The sequence below is a fragment of the Muntiacus reevesi genome, chromosome 14, assembly GCF_963930625.1.
Source record: "Muntiacus reevesi chromosome 14, mMunRee1.1, whole genome shotgun sequence".
Classification (NCBI taxonomy): Eukaryota; Metazoa; Chordata; class Mammalia; order Artiodactyla; family Cervidae; genus Muntiacus; species Muntiacus reevesi.
In genome coordinates this window covers 55,095,179-55,109,518 of record NC_089262.1, presented here as the reverse complement: position 1 = coordinate 55,109,518, position 14,340 = coordinate 55,095,179, and the positions used below count along the sequence as shown (strand labels likewise).

The 14,340-nt window shown below is 43.6% G+C and overlaps 1 pseudogene; it reads right to left on the bottom strand.

Moving 5' to 3' along the window:
* Positions 1-367: 367 nt before the first annotated feature.
* On the bottom strand, positions 368-1,221 carry LOC136146381 (translationally-controlled tumor protein pseudogene; annotated as a pseudogene).
* Positions 1,222-14,340: the final 13,119 nt, after the last annotated feature.

Genomic DNA, 14,340 nt, shown 5'->3' with positions numbered 1-14,340 from the left:
TTGTGATCCACACAGTCAAAGGCTTTGGCATAGTCAATAAAGCAGAAGTAGTTATTTTTCTGGAACTCTCTTGCTTTTTCAATGACCCAACGGATGTTGGCAATTTGATCTGTGGTTCCTCTGCCTTTTCTAAATCCAGCTTGAGCATCTGGAACCTCACAGTTCATGTATTGTTGAACCTGGCTTGGAGAATTTTGAGCATTACTTTACTAGCATGTGAGATATGTACAATTGTGAGGTAGTTTGAACATTCTTTGTCATTGTCTTTCTTTGGGATTGGAATGAAAACTGACCTTTTCCAGTCTTGTGGCCACCGCTGAGTTTTCCAAATTTGCTGGCATATCAAGTGTAGCATTTTCACATCATCTTTTTTTTTTTCCCAATGCGTTTTATTTTTAGACAACCTACATGACACGTTTTTCTCAAAAACAATGCCTCCGCTCCAAATAAATCAACGTTCAAAACAAATGAAGAGCTCGAGATGACATAAGTCCCATCTGTCTAAGTCCTGGTGTTGTGTGGATGAAAAGCAGCGGCCAGTCAGTTATGACGACAGGTGATTGATCCAAAGTAACTGCCAACTTTGTTAACATTTTTCCATCTCTAAACCATCCTTAAAGAAAATCATATACGGGGTTACACCATCCTCACGGTAGTCCAGCAGAGCAACCATGCCATCTGGATTCATGTTTTCACCAATAAAGAACTGATAGTTTTTGAAATTAACAAGGATGTGTTTGATTTGTTCTGCAGCCCCTGTCATAAAAGGTTTTACTCTTTCTGGTCTCTGTTCTTCAAGTTTCCCTTTGATTGACTTCATGTAATCTTTGATGTACTTCTTGTAGGCTTCTTTTGTAAAGCTGGTTTCCTGCAAGTGATGGTTCATGACAATATCGACGACACCAGTGATTACTGTGCTTTCGGTACCTTCGCCCTCGGGGTCTTCAGCGGAGGCATTTCCACCAATGAGCGAGTCATCGATGTTACCCTCTGTCCTACTGACCATCTTCCCCTCCACCTCCAGACACAGCCCGTCCGCGACCTCCCGGATCTTGTAGATGTCGGAGAACATCTCGTCATGGCTAATGAGGTCCCGGTAGATGATCATGATGGCGACTGGAGGGAGGCGACAGCGGCGCTGGCTTAGCAGGAGCCCGGAGCTCAGAGCGAGCGCAGTGCGGCCGGAGCGGTGCTGGGGGGGGTGGGGGGGGGGGGGCAGCGGGCGGAAAAGTCAACATCATCTTTTAACATTTAAAATAGCTCAGCTGGAATTCCATCACCTCCACTAGCTTTGTTTGTAGTGATACTTCCTAAGGCCCACTTGACTTCGAATTCCAGGATGTCTGGCTCTAGGTGAGTGATCACAACGTTGTGATTATCTGGGTCATGAAGATCTTTTTTTGCATAGTTCTTCTGTGTATTCTTGACACCTTTTCTTAATATCTTCTGATTCTGTTAGGTCCATACCATTTCTGTCCTTTACTGTGCCCATCTTTGCATGAAATGTTCCGTTAGTATCTCTAATTTTCTTGAAGAGATCTCTAGTTTTTCCCGTTCTATTGTTTTCCTCTATTTCTTTGCATTGATCACTGAGGAAGGCTTTCTTATCTCTCCTTGCTATTCTTTGGGACTCTGCGTTCAAATGGGTATATCTTTCCTTCTCTCCTTTGCCTTTAGCTTCCTTCTTTTCTCAGGTATTTTTAAAGCCTCCTCAGACAACCATTTTGCCTTTTTGCATTTCTTTTCCTTGGGGATGGTCTTGATCACTGCCTCCTGTACAGTGTTACGAACTCCCATCCATAGTTCTTTAGGCACTCTGTCTATCAGATCTAATCCCTTCAATCTATCTGTCCCTTCCACTGTAAAATGGTAAGGGATTTGACTTAGGTCATACCTGAATGGTCTAGTGGTTTTCCCTACTTTCTTCAATTTAAGTCTGAATTTGGCAATAAGGAGCTCATGATCTGAGCCACAGTCAGCTCCCAGTCTTGTTTTTGCTGACTGTATAGAGTTTCCTCATCTTGGCTACAAACAATACAATCAATCTGATTTCAGAATTGACCATCTGGTGATGTCCATGTGCAGAGTCTTCTCTTGTGTTGTTGGAAGAGGGTGTTTGCTATGACCAGTGTGTTCTCTTGGCAAAACTCTATTAGCTTTTGCCCTGCTTCATTTTGTATTCCAAGGCCAAATTTGCCTGTTACTCCAGGTATCTCTTGACTTCCTACTTTTGCATTCCAGTCACCTATGATGAAAAATACATCTTTTTTGGGTGTTGGTCCTAGAAGGTCTTGTAGGTCTTCATAAAACTATTCAACTTCAGCTTCTTCAGCATTACTGATTGGGGCATAGACTTGGATTATTGTGATAGTGAATGGTTTGCCTTGGAAACAAACAGAGATCATTCTGTCATTTTTGAGATTGCATCCAAGTATTGCATTTCAGACTCTTTTGTTGACTATGAGGGCTATTCGATTTCTTCTAAGGGGTTCCTGCCCACAGTAGTAGATACAATGGTCGTCTGAATTAAATTCACCCATTCCAGTCCATTTTAGTTCACTGATTCCTAAAATGTCGATGTTCACTCTTCCCATGTGCTGCTTGACCAGCACATGGTCATGTGCTTCTAAGCCTTGTCTTTTTGGGAAATAGAAGTGAGACAATGTGCAGGAAAAGCACCAAGGGTTATCAGAGTAGGAAGGGACTTCAGAGCTCATTAGCCCAGCTTCCTATTTCACTTTGCAGAGAAGTAAACTGAGTTCCTGCCTGAATCATGTTCCCTAAAAGCAGAGTCTGAGACAAGGATTCCAGCACACATGGTTTACTGAGGGAGTGTTCTTCAGGAGAAACCTATGAGGGAGCAAGCAAAGCAGTACAGAAAAGAGGAAAGTGCTGAGAAAAGCTGTGACCTCAGAAAAAGTCTAATCTTGACCTGGTGAGCTGGCTACACATCTCCCCTGGGATGGTAGGGTCTGCCTTCCTATCTGTAGTGGATAGACAATGCCCCAGGGAAAGGAGCAGCTGGGAGCTTTAGCAGGCAATGCTCAAGGCAGCTGGGGGACGGGCCCACCGGCCCAGCAATGGGGATCTGGGTAGGGCGCAGCGGTAGTACCCACTACAGCACCAGAGAAATGTCTGCATCGAACATCTGTATGAATATTTTTATTTCTATAAATACATAAATAAATGTCTACATATGTCTCTCTAAAGATATACAGAGGTGGAGAGACAGATACACAGAGACAGAAAGAGAGACACAGAGAGGGAGAGGGGAGACACACAGGCTAAGTGGGCCCTGCAGAAGCAGAAGTTCTAAGGGCGCGTATACTGCGAGTGATGGAGACACTTGGTAGAGAACGCATATTAAGTGGAGGATGAGAAGTCTAATCCACGAGAGATTGGAGCAGATGTTCCAAGAGGGAGTGTCTGTGTTGTGTTAATGGCAGCACTCTAAAAGGAAAAGCCAGTAATCCCCTGACTAGGGTAGAGTTTTACAGGTGAGACTAGGGATTGGTAACCTGGGGAGCAGAGCTGTCCAGGAGGCTAGGTCAGATACTGAGGCCTGGGCACAGCTCAGGCTGTCGGAGGACACCCAGCAGTCACCAGATGGTGTGTGCAGAAACTGGGGACTGTCACGGGGCTGACCTCAGAACTACAGCCCAGGGTCGTGAGGGGGATCCTGCAGGGCTCTTGGCAGGGGATGGGACCGGTTTATATGGGGGCTTGGAGACAGCCTTAAGGAAGTCGGAGTCAGGGGTCATGATGTGAGCACAATGCAAATCCCACGGAGACTTGGTGAATGCACAGCCCTGAGCTGACGGCAGCGGGGCCGAGGGGAGGTGTGATGGCCGAGGGAAGGCCAGGACCAGGCAGAAACACTGGGTCCCAGCGGAACCAGCAGCTGATCACATCTCGGGAGAGTTTCTTTAATTTCTCCTCATTCATCCCCTGGGCATCCCCAGTGACTCAGATGGTAAAGAGCTTGCTTGCAATGCAGGAGACCCAGGTTCAATCCCTGGGTTGGGAAAATCCCCTGGAGGAGGACATGGCAATCCACTCCAGTATCCTCGCCTGAAAAATTACACGGACAGAGAAGCCTGATGGCTACAGTCCATTGGGTTGCAAAGAGTCGGACACAACTGAGTGACTAACACCTTCACTCTCTCTCCCATTGGTCCCAGAATGAAGGGCACCCTGGGCCTGCAGACATCTGGGTGGAGTGGGGGAACTGGGGAATTGGAAGGGGCGGTGGGCAGTTAACTACCCGCTGAAGATAGAGGCAAGATCTCAGCAGTGGTCTGGGGCAAGAAACCTATTTAGGAAACCAAGCTCTGCAGGCAGCAGAAATCTATGGATGGGAATTTGTACCTGAATCTCTAGGGGTCAAGGCAGTCACTCTCGTTATCCAAGCCTGTGTTTGCTGAATGTGCAAACATTCCTGAGTACAGATCTTAAAAAATGATTAAAAAGAGTTTCCCCCTATAGGGAAAATACACTATTAATCTTGAAAGTTCTCTTCCTTTTTTTTCCCCCACTGCTGCTCTTCTCCAATAAAACATCGCATCACGGTTTTGTTTATTTTAACATATTACAGTTTTGATAAAGCCACAAATCCTTACATCAAATATATTCTTCAGTGTCAAAAGGGCACCCAAAGAAATGTTTCCTAATGAAAGATTTATCTTTTATCTGACAGTGATGATTTAGCTGGTACTGATCTCTTCATCCTCTTTTCCATTAAAAAAAAAAAAAGTTGAACAAAATTACCTTTCTTCGAATAACAGCTCCTTTTAAAACCTGACTGCTTTGTCATTACCTCTGTAATCTCCCTTGGAGATCATGGGCTATTCATTTTCTCCCTGATTCCAATTTGCCTTTTGATATTTTTCTTTGGTCTGTTCAAACAGTCCTCCAATCGCCCAGCTCATCAGAGCAAGCCCTTGCACAAGCAAGAGCCCATTGCCATGGCACGTCACCCAGGGCGCGTCACCCAGCTCTCCACCAGCTCTGGGGCCTCTCTGTGTACCATGGAGGTGCTTTGAAAATGGTCGAAGCTCCTCTCATTAAAGCTTTCTCTAGCTCTTACCCTGTGACATCTTTTATCTATATATCATGTCAGAGGCCGAAGCCTCACAGTCCTAGAAAAATAAAGTAGCTCCTGAATCTTTTTTTTTTTTTAGAGAAAAATCTGACAAAAGGAAAGGCTGGCCGACGTGAATCACAGCAGGATCCTCTATGACCCACCTCCCAGAATATTGGAAATAAAAGCAAAAATAAACAAATGGGACCTAATGAAACTCAAAAGCTTTTGCACAACAAAGGAAACTATAAGTAAGGTGAAAAGACAGCCCTCAGATTGGGAGAAAATAATAGCAAATGAAGAAACAGACAAAGGATTAATCTCAAAAATATACAAGTAACTCCTACAGCTCAATTCCAGAAAAATAAATGACCCAATCAAAAAATGGGCCAAAGAACTAAACAGACATTTCTCCAAAGAAGACATACAGATGGCTAACAAACACATGAAAAGATGCTCAACATCACTCATTATCAGAGAAATGCAAATCAAAACCACAATGAGGTACCATTACACGCCAGTCAGGATGGCTGCTATCCAAAAATCTACAAGCAATAAATGCTGGACAGGGTGTGGAGAAAAGGGAACCCTCTTACACTGTTGGTGGGAATGCAAACTAGTACAGCCACTATGGAAAACAGTGTGGAGATTTCTTAAAAAACTGGAAATAGAACTGCCATATGACCCAGCAATCCCACTTCTGGGCATACACACTGAGGAAACCAGATCTGAAAGAGACACATGCAATGTGTCTCCACATGTTCCAATGTTCATGCTCCAATGTTCATCGCAGCACTGTTTATAATAGCCAGAACATGGAAGCAACCTAGATGCCCATCAGCAGACGAATGGATAAGGAAGCTGTGGTACATATACACCATGCAATATTACTCAGCCGTTAAAAAGAATTCATTTGAATCAGTTCTAATGAGATGGATGAAACTGGAGCCCATTATACAGAGTGAAGTAAGCCAGAAGGATAAAGATCATTACAGCATACTAACACATATATATGAAATTTAGAAAGATGGTAATGATAACCCTATACGCAAAACAGGAAAAGAGACACAGATGTACAGAACAGACTTCCGGACTCTGTGGGAGAAGGCGAGGGTGGGATGTTTCGAGAGAACAGCATGTATATTATCTATAGGGAAACAGATCACCAGCCCAGGTGGGATGCATGAGACAAGTGCTCGGGCCTGGTGCACTGGGAGGACCCAGAGGAATCGGGTGGAGAGGGAGGTGGGAGGGGGGATCGGGATGGGGAACACATGTAACTCCATGGCTGATTCATGTCAATGTATGACAAAACCCACTGCAATGTTGTGAAGTAATTAGCCTCCAACTAATAAAAACAAATGAAAAAATAAATAAATAAATAATTTAAAAAAAAAAAAAGGAAAGGCTGGAAATATGACGTGATTACCTGCAGACCCTCAGGGCCCCGTGCACAGCTACAAGGGGGGTCCCCTGCATAAGGGGGCCTGGATGAGAGGTGAGTGGGCCTGAAATTCAGCCCATGTAGAGCTGTGTGTGCCTAGAGGGGGTCCCTTTCACACTTGGCACCAAGAGCTGTCGGAATTGGCAGCTTCTCTGGGTTCCTAGTCGGCAGCTTCTTCTACATGACGAATTGAGCCAAAGGGCACATTAGGCTGTTTCGTCTCATCATGTTGAATTGTTGCTCTTTTCTTCTTTGGTTATTTGTTTTCCAGATCTTTCTTTTTTAATTTTTCTTTTTAAAAATTTTATTTTATATTGGAATATAGTTGATTGATAAAGTCACGTTTGTTTCAGGAGTACAGCAAAGTGATTCAGTTGTACACACACATGCATCGATCCTTTTTTAAAATTATTTTCCCATTTAGGGTATTACAGAGTAATGAGTAGAGTTGCCTGTGCTATACGTTGATTATCCATTTTAAATATAGCCAGGTATATATGTCAGTACCAAACTCCCAATCTATCCCTCCCCCCAACCTCCCCCGCCTGGTATTTGGTTATTTTTTTTCTTTAATTTCATCTATATGATTTGATCTCTGCTGTCCCCTGTGGAAAGCTGAGCAGCCCCTAGCATAGCCATGGTTCAGAGGAAGCATTGCACACACAAGAAGCCTCTGCCTCTCCTCTTACACGTTCCCTCGAAAAGAAATTTCTTTTCACCTATGTTTAATCAGCATTGTGGATCCAAGTGCACTGGCTTCGTCCTTACTAGATTTGGAATGCACAATCACATCCCAACTCATTAGTGACAAGAAAGCTGAGCTGTCAAGCATGGCTTCCTAAACGCTAGGAAAGGGGTCTGAATTAGAGCAAGGTCCAGGATCCAGGCACAAGCTGAGCTGGCTTTTTTCTTCTCTTTTAAGCTTTATTGATCTCAGGAAGAACTGAAGGCCTGTTGAAAAAAGGTGGCAATCAGCTCAACATACTAATTTATGTATTATTTATGGACTTAAAGAAGCCTAGGCTCAGAACAATAAAGAAAAATGAAATCATGTGATAGAGCTGCCACTGTATTCAATTCTAAAATTAGGGGTATACTCACACAAGGACTGAGAGAGACTGCATGGGGCAGGGAATGCGGGAGTGGAAGCAACGTGGAATTTTAGATCAGACAGCAGCACCTCCCCGTGAGACCTGGAGCAAGCTCCAACACCTTCCTAGGATTCTGTTTTCTCATCGGTAAAATGGACAGAAATATTGACGCTCAGGTTTGTTGTGATAACTGTGTGGCAGAAGTCGTGGATGAAACTCAAAGTGGGTGCAAATTCCTGCTGTGTGGACCCTGCACGGGTCCAACTTGTAGCCGTCTCACCTTTCCTGACCTAAGCCCATGGAAAAAATCAACTCTGGCAATAGTAAAGGACTCCCCCATTTTTCCTCCAAAAAGACAGAAAAGGAAAGACCTGCCCCACTGATTCAGGAAACAGCACACACACACACACACACCCCACCACCACCACCCCCCGCTGCCAGCCCTCCTTCTTTCCCTCCCTTTCTCTCCCTTGCTCTCTCTCTCCTCCCTCCCTCAATCTCTTTTCTGAAATAAATCCAGAACTGGCTCAATCACCCACCCGCCACACAGCACTATGTCCAGTATTTTTTCTCACTATGCCCTCCAAGTCAAGACCAGCCTGCCTTCCATGCTGACCAAGAAGAACCCCAGTCTCTGGTGGGCCCTTCTACCAGGCTTCTTGCTGCCACCAGAGAGGCTGTTGAAATCTGATTGTCCATCCACCGTGTGCTGATCCAGTACCCTTGGTCCTCTGAGAGGGGATAGTGGCCTTCAACATCAAGTTCAGCAAAGGATACCCATCCTAACGTGGGCTCCCAGGACAGCAGTTCTTAGCTGATGTTCCCTCCTCCCTCCCGACCTGTTCTCCAGATGTCAGGGTTCTCAGGAGCTCTCTATCAGAACTCACTCCTGCGGCTAGAGTCCGCTATCTTTCAGTTCCCTACATCTAGACCTCTGATGGCAAGCTGGGCTTTCCTTTCAGATTTGAAATTCAGTAGATCTCAAAACAATCAAGGAGGGCCATCCTAACTGCCTTCAGCCCTCCTCTACTCTGCCAGTTCCCTTGCCCTCTCCTTCTCTGTTCCCTCATCTTCCCCACCCCTTCCTCTTCCCGGTGCCAACTCCATCTCCTTTCCTCCCTGCCCATCCTCACCTCCAAAAGAACAAAGCTACCCCCTGAGTTTCACCCCAGGGATTTCACCTCTCACACAGAACACAAGCTCAACTTTCACTGAGACATTTTACTACCAACATAACATGCGCTGAAAGATTACTATGCATGACGAACACTGCTGGATATTTTACATCCTTTATCTCCTTTAATTCTCACCACCACCTGGTACAGGTGTTATGTTCTCCAAGATACATACAAGAAACCTAGGCTTTAAGAGGCTGAACTCCTCCTCCAGGGACACAGAGCCTGTAGATGGCAGAGTTCACTCTGAACCCCCTCTCTGTGATTTCCCCCGCTCCTCAGAGCCCCCCCTTCCCGCATTCCATATAGTTGACAGGTATACACCGTGCCAGGAATTCTTAGTACTTCTTAGCCATCATCGTAAAATAACTCATTTTCTTCTCACAGAGATTCTGTGAGGCAGCACGTTTATTATCCCCATTTCACAGATGTGGAAACTGAGACAGCATGAGCTTAAGTAACCTGCCTGTGATCCCGAGCTGGTGACAAGCAGGACAGGGATGCAGATGCAAGTAGTCTAAGGCCCTTCAGGCTGTATGGCTCCTACCCAGCCTCGGTCCTCCCAGAAGCCTCCTCCCAACAGAAGAGGAGTGACAAGTGTCGACCGGACAGGCGAGGGGCCAGTGGGGACCCTTGCGCCTACATTGTCTGAGAACAGACTTTCCTTAATTGTCCTGAATACACTTGAAGGCCCAACATTGTGGGATGAGCTAAAATTTCTAGTTACTGTGGGGTGTGCTGGGGCAGGGACCCCAGGAAGGGCAGACAAAGATAGGGTACAGCAGAGAGTGACAAGAGCAACGCTGGACCTTGTGAGAAAGTGCTTCAAGGGGGTTGAAGTTCCCAGAAATCAAATATGTCCGCATTTAGAGACAAACCTGTCCTATAAGCATTAATTGAGCATCTGTTATGAACCTGATACAATGATTAACACTTGGTCCTAGCTCCTGAAGTGCTCAGCTTTGTGCCTTGCACCCAAGTCTTTGTCTCCCTGCAGCTACACTTAAATTGATCCAAAGCTGCAACATGCATTTTCTTGTTTTAAGACTTAGTTTTTTAAACAACACCAAAAAAACCTGTATTCCCACCATGCAGAATTAATTATTTTGTAGCTATCTCTTTTTTCACAAGCCTCATCCCCCCATCTTTACTCTCCTGCCAGCCTTCATCCCCAGAAAATCATTACCAGGAAGTTTAGCAGACATCTTTCCATCCATTTTTTCCTACAATTTTACATTCATAGACCTTTATTTTTCATTCCTGATCTCACTTTCTGGTTCTATATATTTTTCAATGGTCACCCTTAAGATTTTAAAATACATACCTAACTTCCTATTTTTGCAACTAAATCTAGAGTTTTTGATACCTGCATTTCACCTTCCAAATCTTTGCTTGCTTTAACTTCCCTCCCAAGCTAACCCAGTCTCAAACCTTTGTTGTTTTATAACCAAGAGTTTTAGTTATATTTTGCTTTTAAACAAGTACATAAATCGCTTTGCTTTTGCATCCCATACCGTCCTTCCAGGTTTATTTACATTCATGCTTTTTTTTTTTTTTTTTTTTTTAGATGTATTTGTCTAGGTGGGTCTTCATTGCTGCACACAGGCTTTCTCTAGTTGCAGTGAGCAGCTTAGGGGAGGTGGCTACTCTTTGTTGCGAGGTGTGGGCGCTAGCGTCTCAGGCTTCAGTATTTGCAGCACATGGGCTCACTAGTTGCAGCGCACAGGCTTAGTTGCTCTGTGGCATGTGGGATCTTCCTGGACCTGAGGATGAACCAGTGTCCCTTGCATTGCAAAGTGAATTCTTCACCACTGGAGCACCAGAGAAGCCCCTAGGACATTCTTTATGAGTTCTCTCTATCTGTAAGTGGTAAACTATTCTAGTTCTTTTATGTTTAAAAATTTTGCCCTCACTCTTAGAAATATTATTTGGCTGATGTTATATAGCCTATCATTTACTTTTAAATATTTCAGCAGAGATAGCATGACATACATCTATGAAAATGTATGCTATTTTTAACCTACAGTCGTGGTTGGTTAAGACTGGGAGTACCCTAATTAATAATAAACACTCTAAGTGTGGTTAGTTACAATTTGAATTTAAAAGATTCCATTCAAGACTCCCCAGAGGCAACTTCTGCAAGCCTCGTAAAGACTGCTATCCAAAACCACAGAGAGAGCATGTTAATTATCACAGTTTTGTAGAAATATTTCTCATTGTTGAAATAATTGGTGGTCAGGCTACATGGATTGGTTAGAAATATTCAGCAGACACCTTCTCTGCTCCTGCTCAACCGCTTACCTCCCTGCAGAGCAGCAAGCTCCCTTTTGACCAGCATTCCACCATTTAAAGAAGGACTCTGTCATTTGATCCAGCAAGAATATCCTTCTAGAATAATGTCACATCTGCCTCTATGAAATATTTTATGCAAGGCAATGGCAGAAATGCCTAAATGATGTCAAACTGGTATTTCCTTGACCTTATAAGGACAGTAATGATTGTTATTTGTGCCTGCTTACCAAAAATATTTGGGAGTGGGGCAGAATTCTATATAAGACTTGTTTTCATTATAACATTCTACCTGGTGGCAAAATTGTGCAGAAGGGGACTTCACTCACTCCCAATTACTGGAAGCCACCAAAATTTATCAAAAGAATAAAGCAGCGATTGAATAGACTTAGTTGAGTTCTCAACAGCTGGATAGTGTTCCAGAATAAAAGCTATTATCTTCTGGCATCTACTGATAAGAAGTCTTCCGTCAGTCTGATGGCCACCGCCTTGTAGGTGGTTCTGGTGGATATTATAATTTTGTATTCTGCCATTCTACTACAATTGGAACCTACAGAAGGTTTTTTTTTTTCTTTTTTAATCCTTCTTGGCATTCTGACTTTTTCTTTCTAAAATGTTATATCTTCATATTCAGAAAATACTCGGCCATTGCTTCTATGAATCTTGGCTTTCCATCATTGTCATATTCTTTCTTTATGGAGTTTCTATTCAATATAAGTTGGTGGTTCTCATCATACCCTTCATTTCTCAATTTCTGTCAATCGCTCTCTGCTACATAGGGAAAACTATGTCAGTTCTATCTTCCAAATACTAATTCTCTCTTTACCTGTGTCTAAACTATCCTATAATTCATCTATTGAGTTTTTTAGGTCAATGACCCTGTTTCTCATTTTCAAGATTTCTTCTTGGCTTCTTTTGACTTTGAATAATTTTTTCTGGCCATTTCTATATGTTTGATGTGCGAATAGGGCCCTTAGCATGTGTTCAGTTTGGCTCTTTGATTCAGACTTCATCACATTAATTCTTCAGTGTAACTGGGAATAAGATACAAGGCAGCTTGGTTTTAGAAAAGTGTGAGAGTGTGAGTAAGGCGCCCCCATAGTATCTGTCTGCCACTGGAAAGACCAGAACCAGGAGCGGGACCACAGCGAAGCAGGGATGTGAAAGATTTCATCTGCATGGAAAATCCTCTTTACAGCCACTTCACAATTACATTGTGTTCTCTAAAATTGATTTGCAACATCATGGATAGAACTTGGCTTGATTTAAGTCCAAACTCTTGAGAGAAAATCATGCCAAAATGCAGAAGTGTTCAGTCCTGTGAGACACAGTTATTAGGGGACTATTTGATGCAAACAAATCAACAACAAGCAGCTGGATATCCAACACCAGGGCAAGCTTGGAAGGGCTTAGAAGCCAGCCAGCAGGGGGACTGCTAACTGGAAACAGACAGTCATGGGGTCTTTAAGCACACCAGTGACATCATGCTGCTACTTCAGTTTTTCTTCCTTTTTTGTGACAGAATTGAGGAAAGATACAAGGGATCTTGTAGCTGGTCAGGAATGCCAGAAAGGTTAAATCAGGCAGTCCTGTCATCAGCAAACAGCCTACACAGATAAATACTTAATGGTTCTGACAGAGAAGTGATGAAGGGCTACAGGGCTAGAAGCCTTGCCATTTCAGAAACAAAACAAAATAAAACACTATAAGTACTAAGACTGACTAATGCCCTCAGGACAAACAGTGTTAATATTCATTAAAACCTGTTAAGTATTGCTGCAGTCTCTCACCAAGAACCCCTGAACGGCTGCCACGATGCAGATTCCTGGGCTTCCACCCAGAGCACTCCATTCCGTAGGTCTGGAACGGAGCCCAGGAACCTGCATGCTAACAAATACCCTATATTCTGACAGGGCTTCCCAGGCGACTCAGCGGTGACTCAGAATCCGCCTGCCAATGCAGGGGACAGGTTCAATCCCTGGGTAGGAGAGATCCCCTGCAGAAGGAAATATCTACCTACTGCAGTATTTTTGCCTGGAGAATCCATATGGACAGAGGAGCTTGGTGAGCCCCAGTCCTCGGGGGTCGCAAAAAATCAAGATATGACTGAGCACACACACACACACATATTGTAATGTGAATGATCCAAAAAAACATTTGAAAAACACTAGATTATATTGTAGAACAAATTATAACTAGGAGTTGATATATATATTTCAATTCAGCACTTAAATGTGATTGAACTTTTAAATAAATAAATTACTGATTAGTGTACAAAGTTTCTTTCACTCAAACAAGCAAAAAGAATGGAGAGCTATGCTAACCAGAATTCTCAGTTACCAACCATGAGACAAGTGTCCTATACGCTCTGACACAGTGCTTCTCATCCCCGACTGCAGAGTACAATCATTTGGGGCACTTATTAAAAATACCAGCACCTGGACTCAACCTCAACCAATTAAATCTGAACATCTAGGCATGGAGCCCAGGCATCAGCAATTTTTAAAAGCTCACCAAGCAATGTTCATGGGCAGCCAAGGTCAAGAACCACCAGTTCTAATGAGAACTGAGGAGCTAGTCTTGCAAAACCAACCTTGGAAAGTGAAGGCAAACACTGCTGCCTTCAAACAGCACTCGGGGACCTTAGAAATAACTAGGCATCTGGTGGGAAGGCCAGTATTTCAGAATGTAACCTGAAAGCAAGCTGCTTTGGAATTCACAAATGGATTTTGCAGGTAGGACCTCTCTCTGAAATAATACCAGGTAGATGCCTTTTGTTCCAGCATCCTATGGCTTTATTATAAGTAGGACATTACAGCTGCGCTCTTTGGTCAGTTATCAGCTGCGTTTGAAAATTAGCCCAGTCATCATCATTGATTAAGCAATATATTTCAAAGTCTCTATTCATCAGAAGAGGGATCCCACCATTCAACACATTGACAGATTATTTTAGTGATTCAGTTCAGTCAGTTCAGTCATTTAGTCATGTCTGACTCTTTGTGACCCCATGGACTTCAGCATGCCAGGCTTCCCTGTCCATCACCAACTCCTAGAGCCTGCTCAAACTCATGTCCATTGCATCAGTGATGCCATCCAACCACCTCATCCTCTGTTGTCCCCTTCTCCTCCCACCTTCAATCTTTCTCAGCATCAAGGTTTTTTCAAATGAGTCAGTTCGAATCAGGTGGCCAAAGTATTGGAGTTTCAACTTCAGCATCTTTCCAATGAATATTCAGAACTGATTTCCTTTAGGATTGACTG